A 21359-nucleotide genomic window follows, 5' to 3' on the forward strand; every position below is an offset into this window, starting at 1 on the left:
AGTTTTACTGGACAAACTCTAATTGATGGAGCTCTGTCTCAGATCTGTACAAGATTACCACTGGATAGGCCGTGTTGAATAGCCCTCGCAACAACTAGCCAGCTTAGATCAAACACTTCTTGACATATCAAATACCCTCCAAATATATCTTGCAACTCCTACACTCCTGACATCTGGTTTGACTGTGTTCTTAATCTTTCGATTACAGAGGTGCTACAGATAAAAGCGTTATCAAACTCTAAATAATCGTGACATCTTCAACAAGAGTTACTCAGAAGATAATATTCAAAATCTGACCACCATGTTTCGTACGACAAACTGAGATTTATTTACAAATTACTCATTAGAAAACATAGTTGATGTTGTAATTTGCTAACTTAAATTCTAATTTGGTTTTTATTGTCCCACTGAAGCTAATTTTGTAATTTTTTGACCGAATATGTCCTCACAACTGAAGAGATTTCACAGGAGAAAGAAAGTAAAAGGAGAATAACTGTACTGAATTTCAGAAGCTGAACTGGCCGAATAAGCCAAGAGATTTAACCTCTGAATTTGATGTTTACTTTTATGATTTGTAAACTCTTTTATGTTACCTATTATTCTTGACAGTTCCCTATTATTCTGTCCTCAGCTTTTGAGAAATTTTTTCATATTTCATAGTGTTGAGAGCAGTTAGTAAAGTATGTGAATAATCTTTCTATGCCATTATGAGTATGGTGTAGATAGACAATTGAAATTTTACAAACTACCACAGAGTATCCTTTGATCATTTACTCACCGCTCACTCCATTCACATCTTTTGCCCTGCATATCTTCTGGTAGAACGAGATGTTAACACATTAGAATCCATGTGTACAGATAAAACTATCTAAATGCTACAATACCGCGTTTATCAAATATACTATGTGACGAATAGGTTGCAAGAGCTGACCTAATTAAAAAATTGTATTTTTCAATATGTTACTAAATGAGCATTGTATAGATTTTAATCTCCTTAGAACAATTTCGTTGAATCTCACTCATGATTTCAACTATGAAAATACTGAAATCTCCACAAAACTCCTTCTGATCTAGAATCATATGTTCACTAGTGACTGACTTCAAGGGAGACTTCCTTGAGTTCCAGTGGGAAGCAGTGACCAGTGGAGTTCTACCAAGTCTGTTGTAGAGATATTAGCTCACTGAAGACATTGATGAATGATTGCTAAATTTCGTGGATTGGTTGAAGTTAGACATTAACACTGTTGGATGCCGACCAGCTCAGTGGTCTATCGGTTAAATGCTGTGGCGTGAGACTGGTAGGTCCTGGGTTCGAATCTCGCGAGTGCGGGATCGTGGATGCGCACTGCTGAAGAGTCCCATAATAGGTCGAAACGGCCGTCCAGTGCTTCCAAGTTTTCCATGATGGTCTAGCTTCAATTGACTCATGATTTCAACTATAAGAATCTCACTTAGTTTGTTTACTTATTTTGTGTGTATATTTATAAACTTACCAACTGTTGTTTTTGTTTTTATAAGAGAAACTTGCTGAAATGTTGAATACTGTGAATTCTATATTATCATAAATACATAGTATTGAGTACAGTCAATAATAATAATAATAATAATAACACTCCAGTGAATGTCTGTCCATTGGACAGAAAGCCATGTGACAATTAGGTGTGTCATTTTCATCCTGCTAATAATTTTTCACTTATTTTTAAAAAAATTAGTTTTTTATAGGTGTACACTTTTCATAAGTATGGAAAGTTTTTATTGTGTTCGTTGCCTTAACTTACATGATGGAACAAGTCTATAGTGTTAGGTAAATTTATTAGTATTTATAAGGGCAAATAGGAGACCACATCATTTTCTTTCTGTATAACGTTCAATCTTTAACTACATTCATACTTAATGAATAGTATTAATTTGTATCAGTGGTGAAATCCTTACAAAGGCAAGGGGTAACTGAAAATCTAACCGATAGTAGCATCTTGTTGTACATTGCTTTGAGATTTTTGGTATATGTCTTACGTAGGTACGTGTCAGTTAAAAGTCCCTCATTTATTCCTTTCATATGAGAGTAGCTTTTATCGTCTCTTCAAATAAGAAGTTTCAGTTATCAACCATTTATTTTTATGATATCATGTTTGATTTTTGGTCAAAGATAACGTAATTACTTACATGTATTTGCTATTGTGTTTTTTTCAAATACATTACTTTTATTTCTGAGGGTTTACTGGCGAGACTGGTTTATGAACAAACCATTCAAAAATAAGATAACAGGTCATGTATTGTGGCTCGGAATTTATTCATCTATTTAATCAAATAGCATTTTGATATTTTAGATAGTGTCAGTTTGTGATGAAAACCGTAAATCTAATCCCTAACCCTCATCCGTTAGCTGTAACTCATAGTTATAATTCTTCACACTGGTTTAAAACCTTCATTTAGTCCTAGTTAGTAGGTGAATATTCTCAATGTTACTTAAGCGTCTACAAATTATAGTCTCACACATTTAGTTATTCATTGTATTATAGTTTATTCTATTTAATATTTGTTCAGATTTCCGACTGTTTCAATTAGGAAAGTCATTTTTCGTGAATTTTTGTGTGTTGTGCATATCAGTATGGGATTGTGAAGATTGTTGAGTTTCTATCGAGATCATGGATGGATAAATGTTAGACTATCTTTGAAAACCTGGAAGCACTATACGACCGTTTCGTCCTAGTATGAACTCACCAGCAGTACGAATCCACTATCTTGCATGTGGAATTCGAAACCAGGACCTTCGGTCTCACACGTGAACGCCTAACCTTTGGACCAAAGGTCCTGAGTCCGAATTTTGCGTGCGAGATTGTGGTTACGCACTACTGAGGTGTCCTATATTTTGAATCTGTTATATTTTTTATAATGACAATACAACTGATATCCTCTATTATCTACAGGTTCTTGAGTTCTGACATACCTGAACGAAGAAGCTTACTATTGGACAATCCAGTTATATGACATAACTGGAGTTCCGGAAACTCTGATTTTCAACTCAGTGTAATCGCAAGAGCCTCGTTCGGAGCCCTTCAAGAGTTACTGTCCATCCCTGACCTGAATAAACTGGGGGATTGGGTATGAAGCTAGCAATTAAATCCAGTCAGGAAAAAACACTTCCAGAAAAAATGATAGCTGGGAAAATCACTTGAAACGCTTGAAGTCTTCTCTAAAATAGGAAGAGTTTTAATGTTGGAGAGTTATTAAGTCTCAAGGCAAAATCGGCATTTCTTCAGAAGGCAAGAGACTGACTCCCTTTCTCACAACCACTGCACTAACTGACATGTATTGAAGAAGGATGAAATGTACGCACAATGGGGGAAAACCAGGAAGACTATTCATATAGCTAAGGAAGTGGGAAAATATAATCGAGCTCTGCTTGGAACAAGTGCTACTGACTGACCACAAACAGAACAGAACAAACCAGATTCTGGACAGGTAATGATCTATGCTGATCATGAATAAAATGTCTCGTACACACAAGGCAGTGCACTGATACTCTCCAAAAAGCTCAAAAGGCGCTTATAAGATTAAAAACACATTACACAATGACCATCAAAACATCCTTCAAAACAAAAACAAAGAAAAGATTACAGCGATTATCACTTGATGCTACTCTCCCACCAATTATGTCAGCGGAAGCGATAAAGATCAGTTTTATGAGAGGCTGGAGTCCATAGCAGGGAACTGAAAGGGGAAAATACCTGATCACTCTATGGCAAACTTGAACGCCAAAGACGAGGTGAACAGCAACCAGTATGATCACATCATGGGTGGATGCGGACTGGAAGAAAAAATAACGACGTTGAGAAACTGACAGATTTATGAATTTTCAACATGGTTATAGGTGATAATAATTCCTCCGAAAAAACTCATGCAAAATTTTGCACATGTTTCACACCAGATCGATAACAATTGTACCAATAAAAAATTCAGGAGGTTCATGGAAGACGTAAAATTGAATAAGGGAGCGGACAATCGCCACAGATAATGATCTGTTTGTGGTCAAGATGAAACTTAGACTAAAAAAGCACTGGATAAACGAAGAAACTTCATAAGAGATGTTTAATATAGCCTTCCTTAGAGACACTGACAAACTCAACGATTTCAATATATCTCTCAGTAATCGGGTCCAAGTCTTGCTAAATCTACTGAAAGTAGAGGAGATTACTATGGAAAAGAACTGAAAAGGAGTCGAAGATGTGATAGCTTCTAAGTGCCATGATGTTCTGGTCTGCAATGAAAAGATCCTTAATGATACTTTTGGAGAGATCCAAAAAATGAGTCACAAGTACACAGAATTCAATAACAGCCAAATATGAGCAACGAAGGCCAGGACACGGACCGAATACATGCAAACAAACAAGCGAAGGTAGAGGAAAACTGGAGCTAGGAGGAGGAAATATAAAGAAAACCTAGCAATGACAGAGGAAAAACTGCAAGGGAACAAAACATTGGATAACTGTGTGATAAAAAGAAAACGTTAGCAGGAAAACGCAATAAACTAGGAAGAACAGTCGAGAACAAAGAAGAGAACCAATCGTTGAGGACTACGAGAGGCAGAACATATGGTAGAGCGCTCTGGATAGCCTTCCTATGGACATCTGCGAGGAGAAAAGCTCCTAAAATACAACAACAACGATTACCAGAACATTGTGCTTTGTGACGAAGCTCAGAAAGGGCTGAAAGCGTTCACGTACCTATGTTTCCTTATCAATAAACAGGGAGCATCCGATGCATATAGGGTTTAACAAAACAAGGTGAGCTCCCCTTAAGATGAGGGACATCCGGAACTCAAAACAGCTGTCAACTATTAGGACAGCATGGTTGTGACACGCTAACGGTTTGAAAAAAATTTAGATTGACAGTATTCTCTATCACACGAGTGATTATTGAGTCTAACAAAGAAGATCCTTGGTTTGAAATAAAACATGTGGGTTGGATGCATGCTGTATTAAAGAACACCCTATTAACGTCACACAAGCCTACCATTGAAAGAGTTTTCAAATCTTATGGTCTCCACTTTTGTTCAACTAATATCAGGTGCATTAAAATCCCCTAACATCAGGGACCTATCGGTTTTGTTCCAATAAAGGCATCAGCTGGGAATATTAGACTACGATAGATGACACCAAGCATAAGTGTACAATGTTCAAAATTGAGTTCATAGCCAATGACTTCACAAGTTCTACGATCATGAGATTCTCTTAAACAAATGAACAGATGTTTGAATTATTAGTTATGTATGTAGGGACTCCAACTCCTTTCCTGTATCTATTCCTACCACTTCTTAGGTAATCGTATCCCGATAACTCTGGATTGACGTTAGTGTCGTAAACTCACCAAGTTTCAACCATAGTTACTATGAGTAGCTTTAATTCGTTTGCTGATGCTCCCAGTAACTCCGCCTGTAGCTCCTCCAGGGGCTACTGCCGGTCCCAAGCCCGGGTAAAGCAGGAGGGTTGGGCATGGGGTTGGCGACCCCATCCCGTAGAAAATCAACTCGCTAAAAAAACGCTAACCAGAATAAATCATTCAAACCATTCAAACTCTGCCCTGGGAGTAGAAGGAAAAATGACGTCTCACGATGAAAGCCGAGTTCCTTCGGAAGTCATGAGGCCGATGCACCTTCTTACAACCAGAGCGACAATTTTTATAGGTACATGGAATGTCCGAACAATGTGGGAGACCGGAAGAGTCTTCCAAATTTCTGCGGAAATGAGGAAATACAACCTGGAAGTGCTTAGAATCAGTGAAACACATTGGACGCAGGTTGGACAACAACGACTGTCTTCAGGGGAACTTCTGTTATACTCCGGTCATGAAGAAGAAAATGCCCCACATACACAAGGAGTGGCACTGATGCTGTCTAGAAAAGCACAAAATGCACTTATAGGATGGGAATCTCATGGACCGAGGATCATCAAAGCCTCCTTCAAAACAAAGAGAGAGGGCATTACAATGAACATCATCCAATGCTATGCGCCGACCAACGACTACGATGAAGACGCTAAAAACCAATTCTACGATAGGCTGCAGTCAATCTTCGGGAAGTGCCCAACCAAGGACCTGACCATTCTAATGGGAGATTTCAATGCCAAGGTTGGAAAGGACAACACTGGATACGAAGACGTCATGGGACAACATGGACTGGGAGGAAGGAACGAAAACGGTGAGAGATTTGCAAACCTATGTGCCTTCAATAAACTGGTCATAGGTGGCACCATATTCCCACACAAAAACATACACAAAGCCACTTGGATTTCACCGGATCACACTACACAAAATCAAATCGACCATGTCTGCATCAACAAAAAGTTCAGGAGGACGATGGAGGATGTGAGAACCAGAAGAGGAGCTGATGTAGCATCCGATCACCATTTGCTGGTCGCCAAGATGAAACTAAAACTCAAGAAGCACTGGACAATGGCGCGGACAACATCACAAAAGTTTAACACGGCCTTTCTTCGAGATGCTGACAAACTCAACGAATTTAACATAGCCCTCAGCAACAGGTTCCAGGCCTTTCATGACCTACTCAATGGAGAGGGAACCACCATAGAGAGCAGCTGGAAAGGTATCAAGGAGGCAATCGTTTCAACATGTCAGGAGGTTCTGGGCCAAAAGAAGCACCATCACAAGGAATGGATCACTGTTGGTACACTGGATAAAATTGAAGCAAGGAGGAACAAGAAGGTAGCAATCAATATCAGCCGAACAAGAGCAGAAAAAGTCAAGGCACAAGCCGAATACACAGAGGCAAACAAGCAAGTGAAGAGGAGCATCAGGACCGACAAACGTAAATATGTGGAAGATTTAGCGACGACAGCGGAAAAGGCTGCAAGAGAGGGAAACATGAGACAACTGTATGATACAACAAAGAAACTTGCTGGAAATTACCGTCAACCAGAAAGACCAGTGAAAAACAAGGAAGGAAAAGTAATCAACGATATTGAAGAACAACGAAACAGGTGGGTAGAACACTTCAAGGAACTCTTGAATCGACCAGCTCCACTGAACCCACCCAACATCGAAGCAGCACCCACAGACCTCCCAATCGATGTTGGCCCACCAACAATTGAAGAGATCAGCATGGCCATTGGACAAATCAGGAGTGGCAAAGCAGCGAGACCAGACAACATCCCGGCAGAGGCACTGAAAGCAAATGTAACAGCAACTGCCAAGATACTCCACATCCTCTTCAGTAAGATTTGGGACGAAGAACATGTACCAACAGACTGGAAGAAAGGACTTCTCATCAAGATACCAAAGAAAGGCGATCTGAGCAAGTGCGACAACTACAGGGGCATCACTCTCCTCTCAATACCAGGAAAAGTCTTCAACAGAGTATTGTTAAACAGGATGAAGGATTCCGTGGACGCCCAACTTCGAGATAAACAAGTTGGATTTCGTAAGGATAGATCGTGCACAGATCAAATCGCAACTCTACGTATCATTGTGGAACAATCAATCGAATGGAATTCATCACTCTACATCAACTTCATCGACTACGAGAAGGCATTTGATAGCGTGGACAGGACGACACTATGGAAGCTTCTTCGACACTACGGCGTGCCTGAGAAGATAGTCAATATCATACGGAACTCCTATGATGGACTAAACTGCCAAATCGTCCACGGAGGACAACTCACCGACTCGTTCGAGGTAAAGACCGGTGTTAGGCAAGGTTGCCTACTCTCACCCTTTCTCTTTCTCCTGGTGATCGACTGGATTATGAAGACGTCAACATCTGGAGGAATGCACGGGATACAGTGGACAGGCAGGATGCAGCTTGACGATTTAGACTTCGCGGATGATCTGGCTCTTCTATCACAAACGCAACAACAAATGCAGGAGAAAACGACCAGTGTAGCAGCAGCCTCAGCAGCAGTAGGTCTCAATATAAACAAAGGGAAAAGCAAGACTCTCCGATACAATACAATATGCACCAATCCAATTACACTTGACGGAGAAGCTTTGGAGGATGTGGAAACCTTTACATATCTGGGCAGCATCATTGATGAACACGGTGGATCAGATGCAGATGTGAGGGCGCGGATCGGCAAAGCAAGAGCAGCATACCTACAACTGAAAAACATCTGGAGCTCAAAACAATTGTCAAAAAAACACCAAGGTTAGAATTTTCAATACAAATGTCAAGACAGTTCTTCTGTATGGGGCAGAGACGTGGAGAACTACGAAAGCCATTATCCAGAAGATACAAGTGTTTATTAACAGCTGTCTACGCAAGATACTTCGGATCAGAAGGCCAGACACTATCAGCAACAAGTTACTGTGAGAGGCAACAAACCAGATTCCAGCGGAGGAAGAAATCAGGAAGAAGCGCTGGAAGTGGATTGGGCACACTTTGAGGAAATCACCCAATTGTGTCACAAGACAAGCCCTCACATGGAATCCTGAAGGTCGAAGGAGAAGAGGAAGACCAAAGAACACATTACGCCGAGAAATAGAGACAGACATGAGAAGAAAGGACAAGAACTGAAAAGAACTAGAAAAGAAGGCCCAGGACAGAGTGGGTTGGAGAAAGCTGGTCGGCGGCCTATGCTCCATTGGGAGTAACAGGCGTAAGTAAGTAAGTAAGTGATGCTCCCAGTCCATGCAATTTGTTTCCTAGACAATAAGGTTTTGTATATAAAACTCCTAAAGAGAAATACTTACTTCTACAGGACCTGGCAGAATTCGCTATCGAGACCTGACTACTCGAAAGTCCAATAGGTAAAAATTTCTTCACCATTTTATCGACGCGCCGCTAGTTCGAGAGTCCCACCTCCACTTCCTATCTACCTTCAAGAGACATCTCAAGTCCTACTCGATGGTCGGTGTTACTTTGTCCTCGAGCACTAGTTAAGAAACAATTCCGATAGTTCTCCAACCTTTTTAATAGCATTGATATACAAACCCATTTGTTAACTTATTGGTGTGTCTGCATGAATTATCTGCCATAAATGTTCACTCACTTTATAGATTTCACAATCTTTATTGGGTATTATCTATAAACACATATTTTAAATTATTTATGATAACTGTAAGAATGACGCGCACCTATAATGTGCATTATTGATAACAATATAACTCATATTATTATATACACAAACTCGCTCTCCCCCTTGTTTCTATAACTAGTATGTCTTATTACATATCAGTCTACTGGAGTAACTTGTCACAGCAAATCCTTCAGTATTTGCAACACATTTGTCTTGCCTGCAAACTGGCATGTCTCGTGTAATATATTTTCATATAGAAAAAGTTACTAATGTAAAATGGCTGGACTGATTAGTGAACCAAACCTCAGTACTACCGGCAGAAACAAATTTGTCATCGATTCTATATCAACTTAAAATAATAAAAATTTATGGACTGTTTTTTGTTCTGAGCATATGTTACTGCAAAAATGTATTAAAATTTCTTAAACACAGTTTACACTACGTAATTATGTGCATAAATACTAAATATTCACTACAACAGTGCATGTGTTTTAACAGTAATGGCCATCATAGGTTTGTAGTTGTGAACTTGACGTTAAATGTAACTTTATTAACAGCTCAACTGCTGCAGAACAAACATTCCGATAAAATTATCTATTCTTTTGTGTTAGTATGTCTGTAATTCATTCAATCAAATGCTGTGCATCTGACTGTGACCAAAAACCACTCACATACAAATCAACATCAGTTGTAAAACATTTGCTTGACAGTAAGAGAATGTAGGGGTAGTGAAATGCCACTGAGCCCTGGTCAAATTATCCAGCAGTTGGGACACTGAATGTCGAATAAATCATCAGTCCCCGTTAAAGTCAAGGACGACAAACGCGCATCAATTAATCGTACGCCATGGACTGGCCCATGTGATGGTGGTCTCGCTAATAATAATAATAATAATATATTCTGAAAATAATATTTATAATATATTTATAACATCTCTGTACTCATTCTTATTAATATATTTACGTAATCACTCCCTTTGTGTTATACAGTCTTCGAAGCAGCCATAGTACTTTAATACGTCGAGGGTATAATACGCGTTAGATGCTGACTGTGAGGTGTGACTTCGAAGTTAGATGGTTTATCACACCGTTCCCGTCTAACTCGAGTAGGCCTCCAATCATTCGACGTAGATCAATGCTGATGGTCTACAAGAACATTTGTTAATATTGAAGTTTTATTGTGATTACTGACAGTAGGGGCGTGATTTTCATTTGAGGCTGCCGTCAACCACAGTTAAAGAGTTTATTCAAGACGTACTAACGACTCAAGATGAAAACAATACACAGAAATATATCACATAAGAAGCAAATACTGTATCAGGAGATTCAAACAAGCGTGGGACGTAGGGAAACGCGCACAAACGTGTCCTTTTTCGCCGTCATGAGGAAATAATGTGAAATTTCTCCTTTTTTACTCTATGTTTAGAATGTTGTCGAATTATCTACTTTTCGCCTAAAAAAGCCCTTGAAAGATACACTTATTTAGATTCAGCATATCACATGGAATAGAGAAAGTCAGTGCGTTGTAAAAAACAGCTTTTAAAAAAATTAAGCCAAACATAAATATGAATTTCCTTGTCACTATTCCAGATCAGAATAATCCTCCTGTGAGCATAAACATTTATATTGTTGTCTAACTGCCATATTTTGTTAAACAACTATCAGAAAAGAAGAAACTTTTTACTTCGCATGCTGCCATTAAACCTTTACTTCTGAAGCGCTCTGTATAGCGGCATTGAGCCCTAGCCATACAATCCTCAAAGCTAAACAGGAGACAACTGGGAAAGTGGATATTCAACATTTAGCGCGGAGAAAAAACCAACGATGAAGAAAGTCGGAAGAATTCAATTTAATTCATCAGAAAGCATGGCTCAGCCTTGCAGGCGTGGTCATTTTTGTGTAAGTCATCTCTTTTATTCATATTAAATATGTTGTCCCTTCACCAGCCTTAAGGTGTTTTCCATTATATATTGGTAATGATTACGATAGGACAAGTCAGTGTAGAAAATGATGTGGCTCCCTCGTAGTATCTTATGGATTAGGTTTTCACATCATGAAAAATCTGCAATTTTAGGATTAGGTCTATTATTAGAGCAGTACTTATAACAATGTAGACTATAATCCTATAACTTACTCGGCCGCTAACACACTACCAACGAGCCTTAGTGTGGATTTTGAGGACAACACATCCAATTGTGTCGAACGCATTTATTATTATTCAATAAAATTACTGTACTGACCAGTTAACAGGAATAGATTTATAGTATACATCGTTAATTGAAACCCATATGCTCATGAGTAACTACCGAGAACACAAATTACCTTGTCACTAGAAGAGAGTGCAGCAATTTGGAAGACTCTTCCGGTCTCCCACATTGTTCGGACATTCCATGTACCTATAAAAATTGTCGCTCTGGTTGTAAGGAGGTGCATCGGCCCCATGACTTCCGAAGGAACTCGGCTTTCATCATGAGACGTCATAATTATTCCTTCTACTCCCAGGGCAGAGTTCGAATGGTTTGAATGATTTATTCTGGTTAGCGTTTTTTTAGCGAGTTGATTTTCTACGGGATGGGGTCGCCAACCCCATGCCCAACCCTCCTGCTTTACCCGGGCTTGGGACCGGCAGTAACCCCCAGAGGAGCTACAGGCGGAGTTACTAGAAGAGAGTGGTTCTGTGAAATGATGACGTGGGTTGGTGGATGCCCTAACCTTAGTCAACCCCTTTTCCCCCATATCAGTAACTATCCTAGATTTACCGTGTAATGGTATTACATTACCAGGTCCGAATTAAATTGATCTAGTGTTCCAGGGTCACTATTTGTTCCTTATAGTCAAACCTTACGGAGGTCTGTACAGTGGTTGTCAGAATGATAGTTCCAAGCCTACCACAGGAAGAGATCTTTTCCGCATAGCCTCGGGCCATTTGCTTTGCTGCAGCCTAGGCACTATGCTCCGATTTACTAATTTGTTTCATACCAGACTTAAATGGAGATGAGAATAAAGAATCTCGAGCTCCATGTGAGCGAACGTCATCAGAAAGATGCTTCAGTGAATATACGTGATAACTTATTTTCTGGTCCATAACACTACTTATATTCCGCAAAAATGTTTATTAAATCACTCCTAACAAAACCGGTTGCGCTACTTTGTGATCGGCGATGCACAAAAATTATGCAACCAATGCTAAACGCTTGGAATTTAAATACAACGGTAGCGGCAAAGAATGTTTGAGGATGATAGAGCCCAGATAGAGAAGGAACGGTCGACTTTCTGTCTCTTTGCATACTGTGACAAAGTTTAGTGAACGACATTTAAACTGAAAGTTTGAACACAACTTGAGAATAACCTACTTATGTCCATAATCGCAGATTGGTTCATGTTCCCAAGTCTTTTGAGAGAGAAATCAATCTGTAGATTGATAAGTTTCTTCATCTCACCTAAGTATACCGTGAATCTAAAAAGAATCTTCAAATAGTGTTGATTCCAAGTGTCTGAAAATTAGAATGGCCCTGACGGTGAGTTGTTTGAATCTGCTGATAAAAGATGTCATCAGTTCGTGATGCATATTCATCATTTGGAAACGCCATCCTTCCTCCAAGGAGATGTATTTTGTTAGATCCAGCCAACTTAGTATCCCCTCCATAAACACCTATAATGAACAACACTAAACCTTGGGGCAACGTTACGTCCCAATATGCCCCATAACTGTTGATTATTTGAAATGGAAGGTCTGTCCACAATAATATGTAAGTTCAAGGTATCATAATTGAGAGTATCCAACAAAACTTCAATATATCTAACCAGATTAACTACCAATTCTAGATGGTAGTAAACACCGATACTGGTGTACTTATGTTGAAGGCTTAGGCACATTCGTAGGATCCCTTTAAAGCTCCTAGGTAAATTCGGGATCAGATCTCAAACGCACTTATCTTACGATCAGCATCTCCGATCGCCTGACAGCTGCATGTTATCAGTTTCATCAGTGAAACATATGGTTGTACTAACGACAGAAACAAGCAGTAATTCCATTACAATCAATTAAGGACAAGATTTTCAATATGGCTACCACCAAAAAGGGGTTAATTAAAGCAAAAGTGAACAGTAGTCAGGACCCTGACGAAATTTAGGAGTTGACCAGGCCCTGTAAACTTTGAGTGATACGGTAATAACAATAATTGCAAATAAATAAGGAAAAGCAAAATGTGAGTGGAAGGAAGAAGAGAATAATCATGGGAAAGGGAACGCACGAATTTTCCCCCGCATATCCTTGAAGGCACATGTGAATGGAGTCCAAGCACTTTTTTTCACTCCATAGCCTGAAAAACTCTACTTGCCGGGCACACACCACACTCATCGTATCGTCTCTCCATATAAAATCCAGTACCTGCAAACGCATCAGTACTAAGCGCTCTGCCTGAAACTAATGGCGTCTCCTCAACCCTACAGACGGCTGGTCATACCATAAGGGATTGCATAATAAATGCAATGAGACAGTCAAATGGCTGAGAATAACTCCCTGATCTTGTCTTCTTAAGTTTATGGTGAAGATGCTACAGGAATTATAGTTTGACAACACTTTACCAGCAACACCTTCTATTATGAATCGTGCCCACCCAGTGAAATCAAAAGACAGGAGCGAGGAGGTTCGAAGATAGATCTGATAACTTATCAATATATTGAGAAGTGACTGATTTAAACTGGCTAGTGATCGCGGGAAAAGCTGAGCACGGCGTTCCCACTCGTGATCTAGTGCGGATGCATGACCGAGCACCTTCAGCTAGGTGAGTCTGTTGAAACCAATGTCGTCAGCATCCTATTTTGAACACTTACAGAGCTATTTATTTTTGGGATTTATATACCGCTACAATGGAAAATAACTGAGCTATGAATAGATGACTGTGATAAATGGTGTTACTCTTTTCATTCAGTTTCAGTTTCAGTTTGGAAAGGACAGGAGGCTTGATGGCCTGTGTTAGTCCTGGCAATGATGGTCTCTCAGCTGATCCAACTTTCTTTTGAAGGAGTCGACGGATGGAGCCTCAACCACTTGCTGAGGTAAGGAATTCCACTCGTTGATTATTCGATGGGAAAGTCGGTAGTCAGCTGACAAGTAATTCGTTCTGGGCTTGTGAACTTTTTTGGAGTGTCCTCGTAGATTTTCTGTTTTGGAAGACAAGAAAAATGAGGGCATATCAGGTGCAAATTTGTCATTAAGCAATTTTAAAACTGTAATCAAGTCGCCTCTGATTCTTCGATATGACAGCGGGAATAGGTTTAGCTTGGTCAGTCTAGTACCATACGGGAGCTTCGCTATTCCGGGAATCAGCCTATTTGCTGTTCTCTGAACCCTTTCCAAGAGTTCACTGTCTTTTTTTAGGCAGGGGCTAGCTGCTTGTATGCAGTACTCAAGTTTAGAACGTACGAACACTGTATACAAAGTCAGGAACGTTTTAGCGTCGAGATGCCTAAAAGCCCTGCGTATGGACCATAAAGTCCTAAAACCTTTGGCGGCTATTGCACGGCAGTGTGCAGTAGTCTTTAAGTCTTGGCTAACGATGACGCCTAAGTCATTGTGTGCCTGGACAATAGGTAACTCAGTGTTATTCATCGTGTATGTATCTGTACCCTGGTGGCCAATATGCATCACAATACACTTGGAAGTGTTTATCGGCAATTGCCAGGTTTGGGACCATTCAGATAATCTCTCCAGGTCATTTTGAAGTTCTAAGCTATCGTCCTTGCTTTGTATCACTCTCCATATCTTGACATCGTCAGCATAGAGTAAGACCGATGACGATAGTAGACGAGGGAGGTCATTTACGTACAGGAGGAATAACACTGGCCCCATAACTGTACCCTGGGGGACTCCACTAAGCACAGTTTCCCAGCTAGACAACTTGGAGTTCACCCTTACTCTTTGTTGACGCCCAACTAGGAAGTCTTTTATCCACATCAATAGATTGCCTTCAATCCCGACATTCCTTAGCTTATATAACAGCCGGTTATGCGGAACTTTGTAGAAAGGTTTGCTGAAATCGATGTAAGCCACGTCTATATGTAACTTTTGGTCCTTAAGAGCGCATCAGCTTTCACGAGCGACTAATAAGTTTGTGAGACAAGAGTAACCTGTTCTAAAGCCATGCTGCTTTTTGGAGAGGATCCGGTTTTCATCGAGATACTTTAACAGCCCCTTCCGAATAATCTTTTCTAAGATTTTAACAACCACACTAATTAGGCTAATTGGTCGGTAATTCTCAGGCTTATGTTTTGTACCTGTTTTGAAGACTGGATTTACTATGGCGTTCTTCCAGTCTTTTGGTAGACGACCCTGGGTTACGGATAGATTAAAACATACACTTAAAGGGTTCGCAACAAAGTTAGCTAATTCTTTTAGTAACCTAGGATGCAGTTCATCGGGTCCAGTGGATTTACCTATGTCAAGCTTAACTAGCAGACCAAAGACATCAAGTTCTTTAATGGTCACGCTGTCCAGTGCTTGTGTGGGTGGATTTTCATGGACTGGTGAGAAGGGCGTTTCTATGTATACATCGCTAAAGTATTTAGAGAATACTTGAGCTTTGCCAAAGTCGTCCTCCACTAGTGATGAGGCAGTACTGTCTCCCCATAGTGAAGGAACATTTCTTCTTTTTGTCCTTTGGTTTATATACGAATAAAAGCGTTTAGGGCATTCTATGGATTCCCTAACGATTTTCTCTTCGTACAGCTTTCTGGCCTTACGGAGGGTCGAGGCACAGGTATTTCGAGCTTTTTGATACTGAGATTTTGCCTCGTCAGTCCCCAGTAACCTAAATCTGTCCCACATTTTCCTTCTTTTACGGAGAAGGATGCGAACCTCCCCACTGAACCACGGTGGGGAGTTTCTCGGCCCCTTAGGTGTAGTCCAAGGGATGTGGGGGCGGTAACTTTTAAGTATAAATTCCGGAATACGTCCCAAGCCGTTTCGATTGATGACTCTGGGTCTATTTTCCAATCTATTGATGATACTGATTTCATGATGTCTGGTATGTTTGCTTTCCAGACGTTAGGTCTGGATTGAGCTGAGGCGTGCTCGTGATCGACAGTTATATGGAAGTCAAAGCTTAAAACTGCATGATCACATTTGCCTAGGGGTGGCATGTAATCCAGGTTTGCAACGTCATCCTCATAATAAGTCAATATAAGATCTAGTAAGGATGATGCAGAACCCGGGTCGTACCTAGTTGCTTCCTTCACGTGTTGCACTAGGGCACATGTGATTACCGCATCAACTAGTTCCTGTTCGAAGGAATTTGCTGACGATTCAGTCCGCAAATTTCCCCAGTCCACCATGGGTGCATTAAAGTCCCCTAGGATCAGACATCGATCACTTCGTGATAAAGTGTTGAGACTGCTTAGCAGGACCTCGTTTACCTCACAGCTTGGACTGCGATAGATCAAACTAAGCAGCAACTCTTGTCCCCTACATTTCAGGCGGCAGCTAACTAATTCATACGTCCCACTCTCATGGGATACACTATCGATAATGGTGAATGGAATAGCATTCCTAATGAATAGAGCTACTCCCCCTCCTTTAGGCGTTTGTATTCTGTCGGCCCTTACTAATGTAAAACCCTCGAAATCAAGTTCCCTACTATCTATAGACGGCGTCAGCCATGTTTCTGTGACTGCGATTATGTCTGGCCTAGTTGAGTCAGTCTGTACACCTAGTTCCGGTAGCTTATTGAGTAAGCTCCGGGCATTGGTATAACAGATCCGAAGCCTATTTAGGTGGCTTCACCCAGAGTGGCTTCGGCATCATCCTCTGTCGAAGCCTCACAACCCGAAAATTTACAATTTTCAGGTCTTTTTTGCCAGCGTCTAATCTGAGCTGTAGTTCTTTTTCGGCTTCCCGTCTTTTTACACGGTCCGCCAACGGTAAGTCCTTACGGAGAAAAACTCCTGAACCCTTTAATTTGTGTCCGTTTTCTAAGATTAAGTCGCGTTCGTTTGGGGATTTGAAAACGACTTTGAGCAGTCTAGACTGATTTGGCTTCAGATGCGCCAGGTTTCCTAGTCTATACACCTTTAGCAAGGTGACTCCGGAGATGTTTTGGGGCATAACTTGGTTGAGTAGTTGTTTTATCAACACAATGTCATGCTCAAAATGAGCTTTCGGTTCTGAGCTGTCACTCTCCTTGATTCTATGGAAAATGACTGATCTGTCGCTGTGATCAGACCTCGGCTTTTCGTCCCTTTTGGTGGGGGTAGGATTCCCTTTTACGTCATTTTGCCGTTTTTTCCTTACGACCCGTACCCAATCGTTGACGTTCTTTACTAATGTCCATGAACCTAGGATATTAGTTGAAGTGTATTAAAGATGGTAGCCGGGAGGCCGCCTATACGGCTGGGAGAAAAATGCGTAAATTATAGTACGTCTTCAGAGTGTGAAGGCACTGAACCGAGTTTCGTTGATAATTTAAACCTTGTGGTGTATTATGTAAATGCGTCCATCCATTGGTTTCCGAAATCAGTAAGACGACTCTCCCTATTAGAACATAAACTTTCCTTGCGAGGATGGTCTTAAAGTGATATGGATTATAAACCATGCGATCTTCAAAGCTTAATGTACGACATCTGTAAAGGTTTGCATTCAACATTTAACATATAGCTGTAAATAATTCCCCAAAATCACTAGCTATTTAAGTGTTCGACATTTGATGCTGACCAAATTGTTTTAAGTGGACTTGTTTAACTGAAGGCTTTTGGTCATGCACCAGATCACGTTACGACTCAGCGTGGGACACAGCTTCTACGTTCACTAGCCAGATTAGAGCAAACGCTTCTCGATATATTGATAACGCATCAAATATATCTTTCCTACCTCTTCGCATTTGACTTCTGGTTTTATCTAATTTGGGGACGATTCGAATAAAGGTGTTACTGGTCGCTACTTGCAAAACTAGAATACTGGTCGTATCTTCAAACACTTAGAGGTCGGGAGTAGCGAATGTAAAACATACTTGATCGGTATGGCATGAAACGGCGATGCAGGCGTTGTCACTCTATGTAACCTCTTGCTTCTCTTATTAACTCCACTATTATTCAGACACCTCGAATTTATTCTCCGTAAGTCCTTAATACAAATCGTTCTCTGATACGACTGGACAAGTCAGTATAGATAATGATGTGACTTCCACACGAATCTATGATCTCGAGTTCACTTCGATTATTCTAATAGCATAGACCTAGACAACAATTTTACGGCCTTACCTAATAATAATAACACTATAAGTAACAAGACTTCTTCCGTAATATATGGTACAGATCAGTTCTTGTGTGCAAAAGTACCAAGTTATCAATCTACGAATGTTCGCTTAAACTGGGTTTTTATTCCAGCACCGGTGGGTTCCAACCAAATGGGAATCAAAGATAATGACAATTTATATAGCATATTAATAATTCTGGACCTCGCTCTCTAAATTAATCCTAATGTTCAAGTAGTTTTCGCTGAAGAATCAAACCCAGAAGGAACTGTTGGAGTGGAAATGCTAAATGCTGAATTCCATTTTCATCAAGTAAAGAAGAACAGTTTAAGTGATTAATAGACTGAAGCCCATTGAATAGGATAGATAAATGGCTTGCTTGCAAACAAGTTCACTTCGGTTTAACAGTCTTATCTATTGTAGATTGAAAATCGTAGATTGACACCACAATTAAACTCATGATAAAAGGCTTGGGGTTTTCATAACATACGTGACCTTACAGTTCAGTAACGTCTTGTGTAAGTGAAGTTATCGCTCCAGATTAGGGAGGCATAGTGCCTGAGTTTTTATCAATAAAAATGTTTCTATATGTATAAGTTCGTCAGTGTGCATGAATAGCTTAGTATAGTATAACAAACTGGTCCAATATCCAATGTAAGAATGTCATTCGTCAAGGAATTCATGACTTGCGGTCACGACGCACTACTCAACACGATTATATCTAGTTGAGTCTACACTTTTTGAAACTAATTGTTGATGGACTTACATAGATTTCTAAACATACAAATATAGAATTTAAACCATTCATAAAAGTCAGGTTTTTAATAGTCACACAAATAATTCGTATCAACTGAATAAGAGAGATATATTGAGTCATTATTCAGTGCTAGAAGCATTTATTGTGGTGTATTGCTCACTTGAGGAAACTACAAATTAAAGGCATTTCCCACGCTATCCCAGTTGTCAGCTAACTGCAAACGAATGTCAGATTAGGATATCGGTGGTGCTAGCGTCCTTTGTCACTCGACTTCATATGGGATTCTATTTTGATTCTTGAGAATTAAGGAAGATCACGGACAGATACCTAAAAACGTTTTTCACATTAATTCAAAGTTTATTGATAAACACAGATAATGATGAGAGTAAATCGTTTCTATTTGCATGCTTGAGCTTATCAGTCTATTCTGTATAAACGTGGTCATATGAAGTCTTGCCTGCTGGTTGGTGGTGAGAAATAACAAGTGAAAGCATGATCACCATTAACCACTGAAGTTAACCAGAAGACAGTATTTGAGAAACGAATAATAAGTTAGTGAAACGATGCTTCATCCGTTTCATGTGACGCCAACATCTTTTTCTTTCTTATATAAAGTTACCTCTCACTGTCCCCCCAAATTATGTTCGACTTTTGATCTAAGACTCGTTTATTACTCACATTCACCCAAATTTGTGTTCCTTCAATCATATTGATAATAATAATAATAATAATTTATTCTCAAATAACAGATTGTTACATGAAGCATGCCGGTTTACAGGCAAGATCAAATTGTTAAAGAAGTTACAATTTTCACTGTTGAAAATTACTCAGCTGGGTTGATATTTCATAAGATATGAATGTAAATGGATTTCGTAAGAAACATGTCAATATCATACTTGGCGCACTTTATGGAGGTAGCGTTGCAACATACAACTGATGGTCGAGAATAGATCCATGCGAAGTTGGGGGCTTTTAGAAGTTTCGAACTTATATCCCTCCAGAACATCGGAAACTTTAATAACGGTGTAGGACGAAGTCACCCGTGCCATATCTGTTTTCGGTGGAGTATCTGCAGGAGGCTGAGAAAGGTGTAAGAAAAAGGAAGGACGAAAAGCAGAACACACAATATTCATGGAGGAATAGTTAAGGTATAACCATTTAGTCTATTTGTCTGTTACTGAAGTATTTATTAGGTAAGAACATATTGCTTCCGCTTCTGTGGCTCCTCACTAACTACAGTTTTGTGTGAATTGATCTATCACTTTAGGGCAGTTACATCGATTGTGCATTCTTGATCGGCTATCTTGAGATCGGGGAACCAATCAATCCCCTTCACATTGAATTACGTTTGTTGGTTGTAATCTAACGACTAGTTTGACTTTGCAGTTATCCATAAATCGAAGCACGTTAAATGACAGCTACACTTGTTGAGACAGAAAGGATAGCTAAACTGGACAACTACAACTATTAGTGACGAGTAACGATTAAAAATCAACCAGAAATAAATGTGGTATAACCAAGTAGAATGAAACGCTATCATAAGTAGACGGAATTGCATCGGTAATGAATCTGTAGCCGTAAATAATTCCCAAAAATCAATAGCTCTGTAAGTGTTCAAAATAGGATGCTGACGACATTGGTTTCAACAGACTCACCTAGCTGAAGGTGCTCGGTCATGCATCCACACTAGATCACGAGTGGGAACGCCGTGCTCAGCTTCTCCTGCGATCACTCGACAGTTTAGATCAGTCACTTCTCAATATATTGATAATCTATCATATATATCTTCGGACCTCCTCGCTCCTGTCTTTTGATTTCACTGGGTGGGCACGATTCATAATAGGTGTTACTGGTTAAAGCGTTGTCAAACTCCGAATACCTGTGGTATCTTCAAACCCAAAGCACTTCAGTTATATACGTGTTCGGAAACTGCCAGTGGTCAAAAACTGGGTGATTACAGTGAAGCTATGGAAATTGAATGAGCGAACTAAGTAGGTTTAAACTAAGACCAATCGTATTCCTTAGCTGACGGAAATATCCGTTTCTTTCAATAATTTGATTACAATAGGTGTTAGTTTGCATTTTTTCCTGTGAAAGTTAGCAGAAACATTGTTCGATACGGTAGTGACCAGAAGTTTCAGAAATCCAGTTGTTTTGATATATTTAATCAAGGATTTGAGTAGCTAAGATATTCAGTTCCATAGAAGTAATGAGGTTCAGGAGTTTCAATAACTTCATTATTTATTGTTTAAGACAGTTATTTCATTGGTCCTGTACAATGCAAACATACATTGAACTGTTAAGTGATGTGCATTAATCCCAGTGC

This window comes from Schistosoma mansoni, chromosome W, assembly GCF_000237925.1.
Source record: "Schistosoma mansoni strain Puerto Rico chromosome W, complete genome".
Classification (NCBI taxonomy): Eukaryota; Metazoa; Platyhelminthes; class Trematoda; order Strigeidida; family Schistosomatidae; genus Schistosoma; species Schistosoma mansoni.